Source organism: Columba livia, chromosome 14 (genome assembly GCF_036013475.1).
Source record: "Columba livia isolate bColLiv1 breed racing homer chromosome 14, bColLiv1.pat.W.v2, whole genome shotgun sequence".
NCBI classification, from domain to species: Eukaryota; Metazoa; Chordata; class Aves; order Columbiformes; family Columbidae; genus Columba; species Columba livia.
Window position 1 is genome coordinate 12,685,958 of NC_088615.1, and position 15,780 is coordinate 12,701,737.

Below are 15,780 nucleotides of genomic sequence, written 5' to 3' on the forward strand. Positions count from 1 at the left end.
GCCGATGTGCATGTTAATAAACCGGCACTGTTCAACAGCAATTATCTTGGTCAAGCAGCCTGCATTCTACAGGGATCAAAGAGACAAGGGTAGTATCAGGGGAATAACTAAATAAGGATGTGACTACATGTAATATGCTTGTGTGTTTCAGAAACTTAAACTTTAAAGCAGGAGCTCAGGGGAGTCAAATTTTGAGTACTGAATACTCATATTTAATGGTGGTGAAGAAGTCAGGCATTGCAATTTGGCAATACGGCTTGTTAATTTGCCTGGAGCACAGTAGGAATATGAATCCTGAGACATATAGAGGCACCGCACAATTAAATAACTTGGCATGTAGTGACAATAAAAGATAGATAGATAGATCTTGTGATTAAAACCAAGACCAGAGACTAAAGCACTTGGCCGTTGAGGTGGAACTTCATTTGTGTTATGAACACTGATCGGCTGAAACATGAGCACCTGTGTATCCCACTGCAAGAATTTAATGTTTTGCCTCAATCCATGACTGGAATAATCAGACTCCTTAGTGTATGGGTAGCTATAGCTAGAAAAGTTTGTAATAGGCCCTACAGAGCAGGTGATAAAAGAACTGAGAGTTTCATCTTCCTTGCCCCTACTATTTCTTTTTAATGCACTGTAGATCGTTAAAACTATAGTATTTGTCACACCCCCACACATCCCACCAGATTCTTACCAAGTGGGGGCTTTTCAGCTAGCCACAACACCACAGAGAAGCTACAAAAATTAACTTTTACAATTGCCTTTTTAATCTGAACCTTTGCAAAATAATGAACACTTGGAAGTGCACTAGCACAGGCATGTCTCTTCTTGTGACACTGGGCACCCAGTAGGTCTATTTATACAAGACTGACCTAACCAAGGCACAGCACAGAGAGGTATATTACTTTTGGTATGTCCTACTGCCATCTACTTGCCATTTCAGTGCAACATGGCCAAGTATCTACTGTAAATTGTCTTTTTGGGCCCAGAGGAATTTGAAAATTGATGAGTGACAGTCAGCTCCCACACTACTTTACTCAAGTACTCCTTCAAAGTCAGCTGCTAGTCCTGGAAATATTTGCAAAACAGCATTCTTATGTCTGACACTTTGAAAGTGCTGTTTCTAGTTGTGGCCCTTCTTACATATGACATTTCAGCTCCTTAACCTACTTGGGCTGTTAAGGAGCCTGTGTTTTAGTGAGAAACAGTAATCATGACAGCACTGCTGCAGTTCCACCCAGACGCAGTCCCAACCAGTATTGGAGCACCAAGAACTGGCTTTCACCATAGTGATATATGAACCCTGAGGCCTAGTTTTTATTTCCCAGGCTGCCCTGGCCTAGCAGCACACTGTGAGTCCTGGTTGCACAGCACATCTGCCACTGTCCTGGGAGCAGCTCCTGGCACACCAGGCTGACAGGACAACCCACATATCCCTCCCCATTCTGCACCTCAGCTACATCTCTGCTTAGTGGGCACAGACCACACCTGACATGTAGTGACAGTGTTTGGGGCCATGGGTGCCAGCGCCCTGAGTCACCACCATGCTCTGCAACACCCCTTCACAGCTCTGTGGCCCCCCGCTCAGGCCAGCTCTGATATGGCCCAACCTATAATCTCAGATTAGGCTGCAGAAAAAAGAGCTATGGCTTGGGCTGCAGGGCCTCTGTGTCCCTGCTGTCAGCATGCAACCTCAATATTTTCTCAAAAACACTCCAGTTTAAATCTTTATAAAACTCCAGCCTTCCCTGCTTCAGCTTCCTCAGCTATACAACTGGCAGCTCCCCCCCTCTACCTTCTTGTGGAAAAGATAAAAATAGATGAAAATTAAATGTCAATGCTTCTCTAAGGCAAGAGCATAAATAAAGAGTTCATTAATGGTGTCTCACAGAGGGAGGGTAAAATAGGAAGATCTGTGAAGACCCAACTCAGACCTTAATTATGCCTGCATTCCTGTAGGAATGAATCTTTGTTGCCTGAGGGGGGAAAAAAAAACAAAACACAAACCCAAACAAAACCACAACCCTTTCCTGCTCTTCTAGAAAACTCATTTGCTATTTATGAAGAAATAAAAATGGAGATAATGTAGAACAGAGTCCAAGAAGATACAGCAAAATGCCTGGTACTTGTACAGCATTAGGGCACAGAGTAATAATATGCACCAACTCCTCAGGCTGAACAGAAACACAAATTAAAAGAGATGGTGTTTCGGAAGCTGCAAGGCTGGACACAGTGATCAAAAGCTCTTCAGAATCGGCAGGTTTATCTCCTCCCTGTAAGCACAGTGCAGCCCTGCAGAAGCATCCCCCTGAAAGCCTTGTGCAGGTTCACAATATTAATCACCAGCCATCGCTTCCAGGGATGCCTCATTCTGCAGTTTAATTTGAGACATACTTTTCAATTGTCCTAAATTCCAGAAAGATAAGGTCAATATTTAGTGTTTGATGCCAACTGGAAGAAAAGGAATCTTATAGAAAGCAGAACTATCCTGTTAAATGCAGAAAACACTAATAATGTAAATACATTTCTTGAACTGCCAGCACTTTTCTTTCCCACTTCTATCCTAACACGAACACCTCTGTCTACTAAGTCGTTAGTCACAGCATTTTAGAATAAATCAGCGTAACCATTCTGAATCTGTCAGTGAATAACTGTACCTCCCCATGCCCTTGAAAAGGATGTGCTGGTTAGGAAGCATATAGGGGCAGGTTTACTGTTGTGGTAACCCTTGCACAGTACTGTTATCAGCAGCATCAACAGAGCGAATGTTCACTTACTACAGCAGCATCTTTTCCTTCCCTTAAAGGAAATTCGCCTGTACAACTGAGTCAGCAGAAATGATCTTCATCTGGAACACCAAGAGAGAGACTGACTGACTTTTTAAGAGCCAAACAGAAGTTGAGAGAACAAAGAAAAATTCTTTGCCAATCCTGAAGAGTTGCTGCTTTTTCAGATTTACAAGCTTGCCAGGATTTTAGTTATAATAATGCATCAGAGTGTGCCAGATGAGCTCCTCTTGTATCTGAGATCAGAAGCAAATATGGATATTTACATGCAAACTTCAAGGGAAATACCTATATGTGTAAAATACCACAGGCAAAAATAGATATTTCCTTTCTTGTGTAAGTCAAACTTCCTAGTTATTAGTCTTCAGTTCAGCAGGTCCAGAAAAATACAGGGTATTTCAAAAAGGTGGACACAATTTGAAATCACAACAAAAGTGGTTTGGGTCCATCTTTTTGAAACACCCTGTAGGTGTTGGAGCTCAACTGGAATTAAAGACAGACTGAGTTAGCATGGTTTGCTCTAAAGATGAAGAAAGCTGTCTCTGGAGCTAGAATCATCAGTTATCCTGAAAGTAACATTAAAAGGGCCTATATCCTCTTACTATAAAAATATGTTATTTGAAACTGTATATATGATTTGTTAACAGCTTTTATACAGGGATAGTTGCAGAGGAAGAACAGATTTGGATTTATTTAGAGGTTTGGGCTTCATGAGGAAAATTTAAGGTCATTCATAGTCCTTTATAAATGCATTGGACAATCCCCTCGCCCTTAGCTGCCACAGTCCGGCCTGCATAGCAAAAAACTCCCCTTTAAAAACCGTCATTCCAGGTGAACTCCTTGTACACTGGTAGGTTGTGGGGGCTTATTTTTGTTGTAGTTGTTGGGTTTGTTTGTTTGTTTTATTTTTCTATTTTAAAAGGATATTTGGTGTACCTAGCAAGAGATACAAATCACATGGAATATTAGACTTCAATTATAGTTCTGTGTAAAATTCCTAAAGCAAAGCTTAGCTGATCATCCTTTCCACATCACAAGTTACATAAAGCTTATTCTGTTACTGAAGCAATCAAATTAGGGATGTTCTACATCCCTAATTTCAAAAGTTGTGCAGCACAAACGTTACTAAAATAATCTTCTACGTTCTCTTTCATTTTATGATACGAGTTCCATTATCTTAGCTGTGCAAAAGTTAAACTGAACAGATGATACAAAATGCTTTGGAGTTTGTTCTGAACTTTTTACCGGCAAAGCATCACAGAAAGTGGTACAGAAATGCCATTTCTGCATAGAAAGCCATACTGGGTCAAACAGTCACTCACAGAAAAGCTATTGTCCCACAGTAGCTTGCAAAATTAAATACTTTACAAATAAAGAAGGAGAAGGCATGTGTTTACAGATAAGACTTGGGGAACTGGTGAGGAAAGAAGAGATAACAGAAAGTTACTCCATTATAGAAAAGTTAGCTCAGGCATAAAATTCACGTAGAAATACCAGAAGACACCCGAGAGCAGGTTTATAAAATGTGTTTGTTAAATCTGAAGATGCTTTGTCACATATACGTTCATGTTTGTTCCTCCTCTGTAAGACCACATATTCTTTCAGAAAGCAGCATTTAGCCCATAATTCAGCAAAGCCATGAAAAGATGCTGAAGTGAAAAGCCAAAGAGCTGAGCAAGTCCAGAGTGACACTCTGCCCCGCATGCCAGTCCAACTGCTGTAAACCAGAGGTCTGAGGACATTTGAAACCAGAAGTTGCATTTTCATAGAATCATTGCAAGAAACTTTCATGACCTTGGTTTGGCCTTTTCTAGCACATCTCAGAACCTTCAATATCCTCTAGCAAGGCATTTTACAGTGAGTGGTATGATACTTTATGTGAGATTATATCTTCTTGTTATTGTAAGTCCGGTGCTCGTTATTTTTACTAAGTGTCTTTTAGCTTTAATCATAAGAAACAGTGATAATCATTCTGTTGCCTACATGGTTCATATTTTTTCAGAACTTCAGCATTTATCTTCCAGTTCTCTTATCTTGAGAGAAAAAAAAAAACACATGATATAATAAATCTTACTTTATAAGCTGTTATTTAGCTCCAGATACACTTTGTCAACTTTTCCTGTACCTTTTCCAGTACTATTAGATCTTTTTAAATGATGAGAAGTGCAGAGGCAGCAAAAAGAACTGCATGTACTATTCACTATGGGTTTATCTGTGGCATAAATAAGCTTTTATATCACTAAGTACTTAACTGATACTTTCTACAACTCCTGTATTTTCAATATTGGTCTAGCATGCTCTACATTGCATCACAAGGATCTTTGTTCTGATTGGTAACCAGGAATTTACAGTTTGTCTCGACACACTCTTAATGATTTCTCCAAGTTTATCAGCCAACTATTGTTGACTAAAGCTTATTGCTTAGCATCTCAAAGTCTCCCTGAAACTTTGTGTAGCGTGTTTTCATTTCAACCATGCTGAATAATTTAGAGTAAAATATGTAACTTCATTGTACAATGTGTTCAAATGATTTGGGGATCTAGTAAAGCAGCACAGACTTAGCAGGGCTCCACAGTTTTCCTCTCCCTCAAAAATAGACCATCCCTATTTATTTTTATTACTTTTATTTAATCCCTCTTTCCCTCATGTAGGTTTTCTTTCTGCTCAGAAAAACTTGCTGGCACAAGTAACAGTAACATGTCTTCAGCAGCTAGAGACAGAAAACTGACAAAATTCCTTCTCAGAAAGGCTATATGAACCGGTTTACAATCATAAGAAGAAAACACTGGTGGAATGTTGTCAAAAGGAACAAGTAATTACAGACTTGTGGCCAGGGGAAAGGAGTGTACTGCAAACACTGTGCAAATAGGAAGATTGTAATGAACAATAAATTATGATGACCTGTTTCATAAAGCCCTGTACACACGCTATAGCTCTCCTCTTGTCTCACTGTTACAAGGTACTTTACTTTTGGAGTAGAAATAATGGAAATAAAGCAGTTTAATCTGCAATACACCAAAGCTGAGCGTAATCCCCCCGCATCATCTTGTGTGACACTTGTCAGACACAAGATGAAGAAATCTATGTACCACATGAAGACAGTAGTCTATCCTTACCATACCTGCACATACTCTGCATCTATAGCATGCAGTATAAGGCACCAACAAGAACTCAGAATGTGACTATAAAATAATTTGTATGATGCTCTACTGATGTATATTAAGTTAGTGTAAGAAATGAAAAAGGGTTCATTTCAGACTTGTAATTGTCAGGCACTTGTTCATTACCTTACTAGAACACTAGTAATTATGGGTATGGAATAATGCATGCAAAAAAAAGCAGTATAGAGAATAACAATAAAGCAATCTTCAATATATGTGGCTGTTAAATATTACAACTACACTAAGATTAGGTGCAAAAAAACTCAGTAGGCAAGGCAGACATTTCTTTATTACTAATGAGACAGCGCAATTCTTTGTAGTTCTTTCGCTTCAAATAAAATCTCTAGTTTGGTTTTAATTAGTCTCAAAAGGAGGTTTTCATTGAATAGGAAATTCTCAAATGGCAACAGAAAATAGAGGACTCGGCATAAGTGAAGTGAACTAGAACCAGAGGAAGACAAGCTGAGTACTTACTGGACAGGTTTGCCAATATCGCAGCAACTCAATGTCACTTAAAGCAGAAGCATGAACCAAGTGCCTCATTATATTAAGGCACCTGCTGCCTCTGAAAAAGTTGCTGACATTGGCTTTGTGTGTGAAGCAACAAAGTTTTAGCAATTGTTGAAGGGTTTTTGGTTCGTTCTCTGAAGAACACAAATTAGGATTCACACCAAAACAGGTGAAGTTAAAAAAAATAATAATAAGTCACAATCTATTAAGCAAGGAACAGGACACACAGCACCAGCAGCTCCTTGGGTTTTTGGCATTTTGAGGAAACGGGTGGGTGAAAGGTAACTGTAAAATTAGCTACGGATTCTTAAGGTACTCACAAGCCAGGTCTCAGATTATCTAGACACAAAGGTATTAAGCCAAAAGAAAGAGGTTACAGCAGTTACTGTGGTTCTGAAGTATGAATTCCATGGGCCTCAAAACATTCAAAAAACCCAACACAGCTGTTTAGTCTTTCTGTCCTCAGCCATGATATGTCACCTGAAGGAAAACACAAGCTCTAAAGCTTTTCATGTTCTCTTGTTATAGCCTCCCATTGATAACCTGAGGGTTAATTCAAGAGAAGACACTGAAGAATTAAAAGCTGACTACATGCTGTTACCCTTGCATAATTAAAAGGTAATGCGGTTGTAGTCAATGAGTTGCATATATGTATACACAAATTTTTAATGCCATATTACATTTACTGATCTTAGACAAGATTCCTACTATCTTAGAATAAAAATAACGTGGAACGATGAGGTGTTTGTTTCACAAGTCTCTCTTGTATCTCAGTTAAAAAAAAACACACAACAACTTACTCATCATATAGCCAAGTCTATGTAAGCAAAAACAACATTATAATAGGTAACATTCTCTATTGTGTACAGTGCTGCTTGAAAAAAAATGTCATATCTAGTTACAGATCTGGCAGGCACATTTGGGAAAACATACAAACAAACAAAACTACGACTGCCAAAAAAAAAGCCAACCAAAAAAAACCCCAAACTTTTTCTGCCAATAACTGTTACATATTTATTTTTTAAAAGGTCCAAGTCAGCTGTGACTCAGCACAAGTACTTGACTTCAGTTCTTCATATATTGATGCATGAAGTTTGGCAAAACATTTTTGCAGTTTGAGCTGGATACATCACATCTAATACAGAACTGATGTCAGGCACTTTGTGAAAGGCCTTGCATTTTAGAATCCCCATCCCCTGTTGTGTCCAAACAGAGCGCAATATTTTTAGTATCCTGCGTACATTGCAAATAATATTTGTCTTCCTTTCCTGCTTTTAAGAACAACTGAGATGTATAATTAAGACTTATTTGTGTATATATACACGTTTTCAAGATAACCACTAACCATAACTTACTTAGGTGGAATTTAGCAAAATATTGGAACAAATGGATTAAGAAAACAACCTTTAGAGGTAGTGAAAAGCATATCCTAAAATTAGCTTTTATTAGAAGGAATGTTTTCGATGAACAGAAATAAGTTAGTAGTGCTAATTAATGTAACAATTGATAAAATAAACCACATTTAAACTTTAGGCTATTTTGTTCAAATGAACTATGGAACTTGAGCATAAAACAGGTTAGACTAGGAAAAATAAGTTCTATCAAAAAGTTAAACTAGAGCAAGAGATGCGCAAGGACAGAAGATAATTGCGTATGGTTATAGATTTTTCAGAGCCTTTTGCCCTGCTAATAAGAACAGCTGAGCTGTCAAGTTTACCTCCACAGAGAAAAGAAATGAATGACTCAGAATCAAACAACTAGCTAGCACAGAAGTATTGTCTGACACTGTCTGCAGGGCTCTTTGTAGCAATCAGTGAAGCTTATCTTTTCCATTTTCATTTTCAGCAGATTCAACCCTTTTCTGAAAAACTCAAGGTGTTAATGCTGCTAATGATAGCGTAGCTCTCATTTTGCATTACAAGAATAATTTACCTGTCCTAAAAATCTTCTATTCTGTTTTTCCTTTTAGAGTACCATGAGAAAGGTTTTGTGCAGTTAAAACATTTTGGAAAATATCTAATGAAACAACAAACAGTATGCAAATGCAGGACACCTGAAATCAATATCTAGACCTCAAAGAAGCAATGATAAGTATTGTCCTTCGCCAAACAGTTGTAACTAATAAGACTAGAGATCAAAAATTTAACATCCTTTATATGTATGTTTGGGCATCTTGCTATACATCTATATAAGCCAGTTCAATTGATGAACTCAGTATTTTAGAAAAAAAACTAGTTTCAGTCATTAACTACCGAAGAAGTGAGCACCAGTTCTTTTCACCATTTTGTTCCTTGGATCAGAGCCATTTGCACTACTGAAAATGCTTACAATATATTAGAAAAGACAATACTTTCTAAGACTCACCACATTTTCAGAAGAAAACACCCAGAAGAGAAGAATACAGGGATTTGAGAGCAGATATCAACTGGTTTCAACATCCTTTTTTTGTTTCCAAAAATGAAGAGGGAACATATAATCCAAACAACAATTCTTGCAGACAGATATACATCGTTAGCAAGTTGTGTCTTCACCCATTTCCTTCTATTTTCCAGAAGCACAAAGGTCATTGTGGTCTATTCCATTAAGTAATCCTGGACGGTCTGCTGCATTCAGTTGATACCTAGTATACTATATCCCTTGAGTTTGGTTTTTGACACAAAGGAAACTTTTGTGTCCATTACAACAGAGAAAACTAATGTCAGTTTCTTGTTTCAGCCAAGAAACCATGTACCACCTAGAAACAGTGAGAATTCCAACACCCCAAGGCACATTCCAGCAGGCAAAGATTTGTTACATATGTAATTTTTCAAAACCAGCATAAATCTTAACACATGCAAATCCACATTTGCTTTGCCAATATTCAAAGCTCTAAGCTTAGAATGCTCCTATTCTTATAAACACTCAAATCACAAAAATAACCAAGATGATCTAGTGGATATTCAGTCACTCCAACTCCACTTATTATGGACAGGCCCATTCAAAAGCAGATGTACCTCTTTAACACCTAAAGCATGAAAAGCCTCAGTTTTGTAAGTACCTTCTGGCTTCAAAAATCCATATTAGATTTCTTCTTTTCCTCATTGTACAATTTTGTAGTTACACTGATGTTTTGTTATGGTATGTAGGTCACTTGCATTTACTTTGTAGTACTTTGTAAACAGAGAAGCTAGCCGAAACCTTCATACATGTTATCATTCATGTTAGGCAGCTCTACAATCAATGCTCTTAAAACATTTAAATTAAAAAAAGAATGAAGTTTGATTCACATTTATAAAATATTCGTAAGCTGGTAAATATATGCATATACATATATACAGATATTACACAAATTTGAGCAGAACATTTGGAAAAAAATTAACATTGTTGTATTGGCAGCCAACTTACAGGAGTAATATAATAAAATAAAAATTGGTCATTTCCGGCACAGTGATCAAACTAATGTAGTACACTGTAGGTAAGACAGGTTTTAATCTCTTGTGCTTGGCCTAAATACAAAACCAAATGAAAGTTTCCATTAGGTGTACACAAATAAAAATGCTTCATGTGCTCTCCCCCTATTCAATGCTGCTCTTTGCAAAGCTGTACAGTTCCCAGCATGGTGGCTCATAGGTTATGGTTTTTGTACATGCACAGACATCTGTTGATTGTGGAGTTGCTTGGGGCTGCAAGACTTTTCCTATTGGAAAAAGTTTAGAGGACAGTGCCACAAAAATAATTGCATTTGATTTGTAAGCTCTGAAGTTTTCAAATATTTTTCTGATGAAACGTATCTTAGTTCTTTTTCTCAGTTCCATCATCTTCTCAGACTTGGCACTGAAATATCTTTTGAGTGATGAAGAGTACTTCAACCAAGATATCACTTACACATATGCTGCATCTGCAAAACGCAAAAAATAAAACTGTCATTTGTCTGTTTTTACCTCAATATGTTGGTATTTTGGGGGTAAAACGTTCTGGAGTTGTTAATGATCTTTGTGTTTAGCTTACATAACATCTTTCTTAAAATTTGTACCTCAGCTCTAACTGGGGTAGATTAAAAGCAAAGAACTTCCTTAGCAGTCAACTACAGCCATGACAGCGAATACAGAATACTTGTGGGTTTTTTTTCCCCCTTACTTGGAAATGGCAGTATTTAAATGTGATTACTCAATAATCATTGTGTTGTATATGTTGTTACACAAAGGGTAATGATCTAGAAATGCAGTGTTCATAACTGAGTTTTCCCAACAAGAAGCTTTTGCTGCAAAATAGGCAATTAATCTTCAAATAGACCATGTAAAAAACAGGTGTTCAATGACACACAGATTGGAGGCATCAGTATTACAACATCTTATTTCATTGCATGTTGGTATCAGTGGGGAGAGAAGACAATGCATTTGCAGTTTTCCATCCAAAGCAGACTGACATCTTTATAAATAACTTTTGCTTCTCAAGACAACTCTTCATGTATCATGAAGATTCTAACATTAGAAACTGTTAATCTGAATGGAAAATGCAGCCTAAAATTAGTTACAAACCATCTGCAGCTGTGAGCTAAGACATACACAACTTCCAAGTCTGTATTCCTACTTTTTGTGTTTGAAATAAAAAAAAGGAACAAAAACTTCATATATCAGATCTGTGTTAAATGATTCAAGAAGTTAACTCACTGCTTAAGCTATGATGTGCTGTCTAAAGACTATTATCTCTGGGTAGTTTTGTTTTCCATTTAGTCACTTATTTTCACATATTTGGACGAAAAGCAACCACAGCATGTAAAAATGAAAAAAAATACTTTTCAGCCTGAAGAATTAGATTATCACATTGGTAAACACATAACTACTGTGCTCTGACAGAGACAGTTGGTATGTAAATCAATATGATTTCATGAGACAGAAATTTTGGAGTGGTCTTAGTCTACTGGCTTACCAACGTAACATACTAAGTTATAAAGAAAGTGCAAAATACAACAGTCAATTTCTACATCATTTAGCCTCACTCAGCATTCTCCTCAGTCCAATTTAGCTGTTTCATGGATACAGAGAAAAAGCCTACTACAGTTCACAGGAAAAATAATCCAGTTGCCTGAGAGGGGAGTAAGATCATCAAGCCCTTAACGTGAACCTAAATACAAACCACTACTTCGATGTGCATAGTGAAGGACATCTCTGAGTATTTAGGCACTTGAAGGAATCTCCTTATGCTGATGAGAGAGCCTTGAATTGATGATTCACTGTATTCCATTGCCAAATCAGCTTCTTGGATGGTCCAAAACTGGCAATGCAGTATCCAAGTTGGTAAAGCCTTGCCAGTGCACAGTAACAAGGAAAAGCCTTGCTACCTTCTAGTAAGAAACTTATCTTCATTAGCTTTTACTATTACTTTCAGTTATCCTAAAAGATTTGTTGCTTTGGTTTCTTTTAGGGAGAAAGTGCAGAAGTTGGCTCTTTTTAGAATAGTAAACTTGCCCACCTAAATTATTTAATGTTCTAAATCCTTTTTTTGTAACCTAAGTGCATTCTCCCCTGTCAGAAGGGGTCAGCAGAGATCAGCACAGCAGGTGTTATTAAATGTTATTAAAATTTATTTTTAAAAAGGTTACAATTTTTTCTTCTGCTTTCCTTCTCTAAAAATATGGAATAACCTGAAATGCCACTCTCTGCTAGAGAAGTTGTCAACTTCATAGCATTAAAGAACAAACTCTCCAAGATTCGACATCTAATCAACATCACTAATATACTTAAATACAAAGAAGAAACAACTGATTTTAAGAATTCTACTCTCCTCTGGGTTATGTGCAGCTTACACCGTGCCAAGGAATATCATCCCTGGAAGTTAGCCTTGTGGTAAAAAAGACTAGCTGTAGTTCTTAATGTGTTCAACACTAGCTGGAAGCTTTTAAAAATGCATATTCATCAGCAGTTGTGCTTTTTAAAATCACTTTATGATCTGGTCACTAACACAAGAGCAGCTCAATAGGAATTAAATTTGTGCCAATCTTTTAAATGATTGATGTTGAAACAGGTTTGCACAGTACAGTAACTGTGTTCACACAAACTCCTCTGAGTGATTTCTAATGACATTTGTTCCAGGCCAAAGAGTTTAAGGACAGAAGCGAGTGCCTCTTAAATTTCAGCTAATTAATGTTGTTTTCCGAAGTGTTTGTCAACTGTACAGATATCTACATGCACAACTTGGAGGCAAACTTTTTCTGCAGTGCATTTGGAATGGAAGCAGGTGAATAAAGCCTTTTTTCAGTGCATGCTGTTAGACATGAATAAGCCTGCTATTCAGTAAGCGTTCCTCTGAATTTCAATATAAAAATTCAGAACCAGGTTTATGGTCCAAATTAAGCTTCAAAACAGCAGGGTATATATATATACATATATATTAGGTAAACTTTCCCAGGAAAAAGTTACATTTTTCATTGTAACGAGATTTCAACAAGCTTTGCTTCCAAGAATGTTTACTGTATTTTTTCACAAACACTTTACATGGCTTAGAAATGAATAAAAATTCTGCCCTTAATATTTATGTGTTAACATTCAAAGACTGTAGCACAGAAATTTTTATAACAACCAAAAGCAAAGTCATCCATCTACAGCTTGATTTCCTGAAAACCTGGGATAAAAAATAGCTTATGTCTCAAAAAGTATTTAATATTACAGAATAAAGTAACAACGCTCCTCAACAGCACAAACCCCATCACTTTTCCAACAGTTCATTCAGAAAGAACAACCAAACCTACTAATGCTAAAAAAACAAGAATGTAATTAAAAGACATAATAACAGAGAGAATATTTGCCTATTATATAAACATATAGAATACATATATGCACATACATATGTGTGCATGTGTATATATATATATATACACATACATAATGAAAACATGTACAAATATACAAAACTACATTGACTCACATAAAAATCGGTATGGAAAATACACACTATTTTTCTCAGTAATAAACATTGTTCTGTTATCATCTTGGATTCTGGATACTAAAACCCCACAATTTAAATTTCCTTATATATAGGTATTCCTCTAATATTGTCTCACCTTAAAAACTGGAGAATACTTGTATGCATCAGAAACATCCCATAAGGAAAAATAATTTTTAATGTCACCCATATCACTATCCCCTTACAAGTCCAACCACTGTTCATAAAACACCCAGAAAAACTAGTTCCCAGCAGAATGATAACCAGGAAGAGCAATCTGCCATCAGCATCCTCAGGTTCAGGGCTAGGACTGAGAATTTGCCTGTATAAGGTAAGTTCCAGGTCGCTGAAGCCTGACCATGCCCCCTTTAAGAACCCAGATCTGCTCCAATGACCAACATCTCAAGTATCTTAAATGAAAATATTATCAGGCTCTAAATATTCATAGACTCACAATTCTTACAAATGATTAGCATTGCAGACTTCCACCTGGAAAGCATATAGGTGATTTATACAATGTGACTATAGTGACACAGAGTAGCTGGCATCATCCCTCTAGAGGGAAAGCACAGGGTGGTGATCTCAGAGTCCAGAGCTTGGACTGCTGGAGGGCATTCCAGACAGGACTTCCAGAAAAGAAAAATCACTTTTCACTGCTCCTGTAAATTGGATATAACTATTGCCCTCTGGAATCAGGGACTGGTGTTTTTTTCACTTTATTTTTTAGCTCAAGAGCTAAAGATCATTGTAGGAGTCAGATTTTCTTGTGCCTGATAACCACTATAACCTGTATCAGTTGCAGAGCCTGGCAATGGAGACCACATGGCTGACCTTGTCAAAAACAAACAAAACTCCAAGGATATACTTAGATTGCAGAAATCCCCTTACTCTTGTTGGTGTCTGGAGAAAATCAGCCCATCTGCTACGTTTTTATAATATGTCAGAGTGTTTAGGGTTTAATCACTGGAATCTGTCTCAGTAAATGACAAATCCAAGAGAATATTTTATAATACATCAAAGCCCAAAATTCAGGCCCAGAAGTTCTAAGATAAGTTTTACATCACTGCCAACTCCATCTCCTTTATTCCTCTCTAGAGCCAGTAGAATATTCAGCCTGATTTCAGCAAGTGGCCCAGAGGGTTTGCATGCAGCGGAACAGTTGTCCCTGAACCACCCAGGTTACCAGGAACCCCTGGAGGTCTCTAGTCCAATCTCCTTGCCTGAGGCAGGTCCAGTTAGTTCAGGTTCCTCAGGGCCATGTACAGTCGAGCTCTGAATATATCCCAGGACAGAGACTCTACCACCTTTGTCAGCTCATTTTCCAATATTTGACCACCACTATAATAAAAAAAAAAAAAGTATTCTATTGCAATTTATAATTTTCCAGTATGTGTCCATTGGTCTCCCTTCCTATATCACTTTGGATAGACAGTGGATGTCCTTCTGCCACCTGCTTATCGTTCTGCAAAGGTCCAATGTGCTACTTGTTTCAAATATACACAGAATTCTGCCTTGAGTGCCAGCCACATGCCTATTTCTGGAAAGTGAAAATACAATCTCTCAGGCTGCCTTTGCAACTGTCTCTTCCCCACTCACTAGAACTGAACGAATTTAGAAACAGGTATCTTTCCAGTTGCTCAAAAGATAAAATTAAGCATAAGATAAAAGAATTAACCTGCATAATAAAATGCGGGGCGGGCAGGGAAGAGAGATGCACTTGACTTCTTTAGGGCTAGAAAATGTCTTATTCTATAAGGGCACCCAGATATTTAAGAGTCAGTCAAAGCGCATACAGTGGTGGACTTGCTCTAGTACAAATGAAATCACTCCATTAGTTCTACTGTTTTATGTAACTACTTGATCCACTTCAGTGGTTGTAATGGTCTAATGGGACAACGCTCTGAAGCAGTTCAGCAGTCCCTCTATTTTGACAAGTCACTCTGCAGCTTGCTGCTTGTATTGCTTCAGTCAAACATGCTCTATGGTATCTAGTGAAAGAGCAAGAAGAATTCAAGATGCTTAAAGAAATGCCCTATTTCTTGAAACTGAGTATCTCAGCCTGGAGTAAAATCTTTCCCCTCTGCCTTTAATACTGAATTTAATAAAAGCTATGCCCACACCTACACAATTATGTGCTGATTCCACAGAACACCATAGTCAAAACTTGTGATACTGTTTAGTACAGCAACCTGTTATCTTTTAAATACTTGAAATAATTTATATTATTTGAAGACACACATGTTAAAAGGAGGAACTACTGGGAAGAGATAGTAGAAAAGACTGGGATGGCTCTTCCCTTTCTTTTTTACAGGGAGAAGATAGATTTTTTTGGTAGAGATTTGCTAAGCACACTGAAGCTACACATTAAAGGCTAAATTTTTAAAAGTATTAGGCAGTTA

General features: G+C 37.4%; 1 long non-coding RNA gene across 3 annotated transcripts in view; it reads right to left on the reverse strand.

Moving 5' to 3' along the window:
* Positions 1-7,260: 7,260 nt before the first annotated feature.
* Positions 7,261-15,780, reverse strand: part of LOC110359534 (uncharacterized) — a 255,312-nt gene continuing 246,792 nt past the window's right edge. For 2 of the 3 annotated variants that reach the window (XR_010466201.1, XR_010466203.1), the window contains one exon: positions 7,261-10,337. This is a non-coding gene — a long non-coding RNA (uncharacterized LOC110359534). The remainder of the gene's footprint in view (positions 10,338-15,780) is intronic. The other variant, XR_010466202.1, reaches the window with a different exon arrangement.